The following is a 5,718-nucleotide window of genomic DNA, read 5'->3' on the forward strand; positions in this document are numbered from 1 at the left end:
ATAAATGCCCTCCCTCTAAAAACTACTTGGACTTGTGTTGTGAAATCTTTCTTTCCGGTAACAAAACAATAAAAGACTGTCTTTTATTTCCGTGTTACATTTGCATAGTATAGTGTCTGCCATAAATACGTGTTCAATAACTATTTGCTGAATGTATAAATAACAAGCCCTCTCACCCTGACCAGGCAGCTCAGTTGGTTAGAGCATCATCCTGAGAGGCCAAGGTTGTGGGTCCTATCTCTGGTCCGAGCAATGAGAAGTGACCAATGAATGCATAAATAAATCGAACAACAAATCGATATTTCTCTCTCCCCCCCCCCCCCCCCTCAAATCAATTTAAAAAAAAACACAAAGTCAGTGACTGGTCGGGCGGTCGTTCTGCCGTTAGGGTCAATTTACATATTACCCTTTTAGTATATCGGATAGGAAAAATTACACAAGAAAAAGTAGCTGTGCCAACACCTATTTTCATTCCTGGAGCTATATCATCTAAAATTATGACAAACTAACTCTTTTATTTTTGTTTAATCCTCACCTGAGGATATTCCTTCCATTGCTTTTTAGAGAAAATGGAAGGGGGGGAAGCAGAGAGAGAGAGAGAAACGTCGATGTGAGAGAGACACACGGATTGGCTGTCTCCAGCACAAGCCCCAACCAAGCCCAGGATCTAACCTGCAACCCACGTATGTGCCTTTGACAGGGAATCAAACCTGCAACCCTTTGGTGTGTGGGCCGACACTCTAACCACTGGGAACACCAGCCAGGGCACAAAATAACTCTTCATGAGCAAAATATTTTCCCTATTATTTTCCTTCAAGTTGCTTTTTATTTGAATAGAAAGTCTTGATCCATTATTACTGAGTAAATACCTAATCTTGCAATAACCTCTCATCCTTCGACAGAACTGTAAACTAAGACTATTCCGTGCCAAAGACAATGAACACAAGCTCCTCACAGCCTCCAGAACAGGCAAATAAGGCCAACCTGTGCTTGCCCACATACTATGCAATGATGGCCCAAATGCATTGGGTCCTTCAAGTGAGAACATTTCAAAAACTGCCTGCAGAGGTTACTGGAAATGCATTAGCAAAGCTGTTTTTGTATTAAGCTAGAGTGAATGAATCTTTTATGTTCTGTAAATAAGTGTTCTCTGATTTGTGTGTTTTTTTAAAGATTTTTTTATTAATTTCAGAGAGGAAGGGAGAGGGAGAGACAGATAGAAACATCAATGATGAGAATCACTGATTGGCTCTCTCCTGCATACCCCACACCGGGGCTCGATCAAGCTCGCAATCCTGGCCTGATCTCCTGGTTCATAGTCAATGCTCAACCACTGAGCAATGCTGGCCGGGCTCTAATTTGTTTTTAATAATCGTATTTCCTTAGGAAGGGCCACTATACAAAGAGAGCTCACCTTTTCTCTTTTTGGAAATCATTTTTTCCACACAACCCGTTCTCATAGCCACTTTCAAAAAGGGCAGGAAGGCGAAGGGAGGGAGGAAGGGAGGGAGGGAGGCCATTTTTAGCTGCATAAGGAGAAAGGTGTCCCTGAAGAGCAGCAACTCCATATTCTCACACCCAAGAAGCTGCTAAGTCCCCCCAGGAGCCTCACGGAAGTCACAGAAGCACTCCTCATGATGTGAGGGAAACAGGACATCTGTTTCTCAGAGAAAATCGCAGGCACAGGAGAAGCAGTGCATGACCCAAGGGCCCACTTCTCACTTTTCTAACCGGAGGCTGTCTTGCTCTTTTCTATCATTGAAAGCAATTTGTGAGCAGATCACTGAGGACATCATTCTTTTTCACAAATTTAAAATATCTGAACAGTAAGTATCAGAAGCAGAGCTACAGAAAAAGCAAGAAATCTTCTGCATTCTCAATGAAGTAACTCCATAAACAAAATAATCCAAGGATAATTAAATCACTTAACTTTTGATTTTAAATACTGTGCTATCTCCAGAAACCACAATATAAAAGTTAGTGATTATCATACTTGCCTCCAATATTTTTCATCATACTAATGATCTTTTCATTACTTTATTTTTTTTTCAAGAAACTAAAAAGTTTATCAAGAGCAAATGAAAAATTCCAAATATAATCATCCAGAAATAGCTCATCATTTCTCATCAGATACTGAAGAGTTTTGAGAATTGAAAGGGGATCCAATAAGCTGTCTTTTTTCATTTCCAGATAAAAGATTTTGTATGTAGTAGTTGACATATTTTAAAAAGAAATCCCCCCAAAAGGTCTAAATTATAAACCTTTTAAAAATGCATTTGTGCCCTGGCCAGTGTGGCTCATTTGTTTAGAGCAGTGGTCAGCAAACTCATTAGTCAACAGAGCCAAATATCAACAGTACAACGATTGAAATTTCTTTTGAGAGCCAAATTTTTTAAACTTAAACTATATAGGTAGGTACATTGTTATTAACTTAATTAGGGTACTCCTAAGGCTTAGGAAGAGCCACACTCAAGGGGCCAAAGAGCCACATGTGGCTCATGAGCCGCAGTTTGCCGACCACGGGGTTAGAGCATCATCCTGTGCACCAGAAGGTCTCCGGTTCGATTCTCAGTCAGGGCACATACCTAGGTTTCAGGTTCAATCCCCGGTCAGGGCGGGTGAAGAAGGTAACCGATCCATGTATTGCTCTCACATCAATGTTTCTCTCTCTCCCCGCCTTCCTCCCTCTCTAAAATCAATAAAAATTCATTCGCGCCCGAGCGGGTTTGGCTCAGTGGATAGAGTGTCGGCCTGCGGACTGAAGGGGCCCGGGGTCGATTCCGGTCAAGGGCACATGCCTGGGTTGCGGGCACGGTCCCCAGTGGGGGGCGTGCAGGAGGCAACCGATCAATGATTCTCTCTCATCGTTGATGTTTCTGTCTCTCCCTCTCCCTTCCTCTCTGAAATCAATAAAAAATATTAAAAAAAAAAATTCATTCGCTTCTCTTTCATATATCCATGACATTCAAAATGGCCAACAGACAGATAAGCCAGAAAAATCAATTACCAGTTTCAAAGAGATAATTTTTCTTTAACTTAAACATTCACATTTATTAGAATCAAGTAAGTAGAAGACACGGCTTTGAATTAAGGTCATAAAAAAATAAAATCTTAAATTACCCTCTAAGTAAAATAGCTGCTAAGTTATTTAAGGAATCACATTCCTCTTCAGTTTCTGAGTCTGAGCTGCCCCCCCTTTTCCCTGTGTCCTAACCCACCCACCCATTCCAGGACCTTGTTCCAGCAGCTGCCACCTCTCCATGGCTCCTGACCTCAGCAAACGAACATGCTAAGGGTGAGTCTATCTTAACAAAAAGAAAACCACTGTCTTGCAGCTTCATGTCTTCAAAATGTACTCCCCATGCCTGGTCTGATCTTCTGCAGCCCCCTTCTCTCTCTCTCTCTCTCTCTCTCTCTCCTCTCTCACACACACACACACACACTCCCCCTGACCCACTATAATAACCCTCGCCCACCACGACCCCTGGAGCCTCCATCTCTGAGAATCAGCGCTGTGTCCAACCACTTCAACGCTGGCCTCCCCGACTTGACCTCTCCACTGCTTCCAACACCCTGACCACCAGTCCCCCGTCTCAGCTCCCAGGTGTCCCCGGTGCACTCTGTGGGAGCAGTCTCCAAAGTCAGCGCCGTCCTTCCTCCCCCGATTCAGTCAACAAGAGGTTTCTAAGTATCCACCATGGGCCAGGCTAACTGCTAAGCACTGGACACAAAACAATACAAAACAAACAAGAATCTTAGATCAGCCCTAACCAGTTTGGCTCAGTGGATAGAGTGCCGGCCTGCGGACTCAAGGGTCCCAGGTTCGATTCCAATCAAGGGCATGTACCTTGGTTGCAGGCACATCCCCAGTGGGGAGTGTGCATGAGGCAGCTGATCGATGTTTCTCTCTCATCGATGTTTCTGACTCTCTATCCCTCTCCCTTCCTCTCTGTAAAAAAATCAATAAAATATATTAAAATAAAAAAAAAGAATCTTAGATCATTACCAGAGCCCTAAAGTAACCAGTCGGGGTGCTACTGAACCCCAACAACAGAGGGACCTGCTCTAGGCAGGTAGATATGGAAACGCCTCTCCGAAGCAGAGGCCTAAAGGCAGAGCTGGTCAGAGCTGGGCAAGAGAGACTCCGGAAGAGCCAGCAGCAAGCAGACCACCGGGGAGGGAGAGACCCGGCAAGCGTAGACACAAGCCAAGCGGGAAGGCGAGGAGGGCGGCGAGAAGAGGGAGAGAGAAACAGGGACCAAACCCTGCAGGACTGTGGGCCACAGAAGATAAGGGATTTCACTTCACTTGCACTGAGGGGATTAAACTGAAGAGTGATACGATTTGGTCTCCATTAAAAAAAAAAATCTGGCCCGGCCAGTGTGGGTCGGTGTTTAGGCGTCACCCCTGAACCAAGAGGTCAATGGGTTTGCTTCTCCGTCAGGGCACATGCCAGGGTTGCAGGTTTGATCCCCAATAGGAGGCGTGCAGGTGGCAGCCAATTGATTTCCCTCTTATCGATGTTTCTCTCTCCATTTCCATTCCTCTCTCTCTCAAATCAATAGAAATATATTTTTAAAAAATCACTCCTATCCAATTTCAGAACTTTTTCATCATCCAAACAGAAACTCTGCAACTATGAAACAATTACTCCCCATTACCTGCTCCCGGAGCCCGAGAAACGCCTTTCGACTTTCTCTATGAATCTGCCTATTCAAGCAGAATCACACAATGTCTGCCCTTTTGTGTCTGGCATATTTGCACTGGCATGATGTTTTCAAAGTTCATCCGTGTTGTAGCATGTATGTATGAGAATTCCATTCCTTTTTGGGGGTGAATACTATTCCACTGTAAATCTATACCACATGTTGTTTATCCATTCCTCATTGATGGGACATGGGGTGTTCCTACCCCTTGGCTATAGTGAATAACACCCCAATGAACACTGGCACACAAGTATCTGTTCGACTCCCTATTTTCGGGTCCTTTGGGGACATGCAAAACAGCACAATTGCTTGATCGTATGGTAATTCTATGTTTAACTTTTTGAGGAACCGCCAAACTGTTTTCCACAGCAGCCAGACCATTTCACATTCCTGACAGCAATGAGCAAGGGTTCCAACTCCTCTACATCCTCACCAACACTTGCTATTTTCTGTTTTTTCCTAATAGCCTGGCTCATGAGTGTGAAGCAGGTATCTCGTGGTGTGCAATGCTTTAGTCTATTATCTGTAAACAGAAGTTCACCTTGTGCTGATTTCTATAATTATACACAGCACAGCCACTTAAGAGATATAAACAAGAAACATTGAAATACCAGTAAAACAAAGCACAGGGTTACCAAAATTCAAGTCAACTCAACTTTGAAAAAGGTATCAAAAATAACAAGGAATGAAGACATTACAAAAACTTGTAAACACCATTCTACTCATTGGGGACTAATTTCTAAAATACTGTTTTGTGTAAATAAGAACTGTCACAATTCCTGGTCACCAGATGGGAGGGGTTTGGGGGAAATGGGTGAAAAAGGTGAAAGGGATTAAGAAGTATAAATGCCAGTTATAAAAATAGTCACATAATAGGACATAAAGCACAGAATAGGAGAAATAATCACTAATCTATAACCTACAATAAAAGCATAATATGCTAATTAGACCGGACGTCCTTCTGGACGACCTTCTGGATGAAGCCATGGTGGCAGTGGGGGTGGGGGCCGAG

The sequence above is a fragment of the Myotis brandtii genome, unplaced genomic scaffold, assembly GCF_000412655.1.
Source record: "Myotis brandtii unplaced genomic scaffold, ASM41265v1 scaffold207, whole genome shotgun sequence".
In the NCBI taxonomy this organism is placed as follows: domain Eukaryota; kingdom Metazoa; phylum Chordata; class Mammalia; order Chiroptera; family Vespertilionidae; genus Myotis; species Myotis brandtii.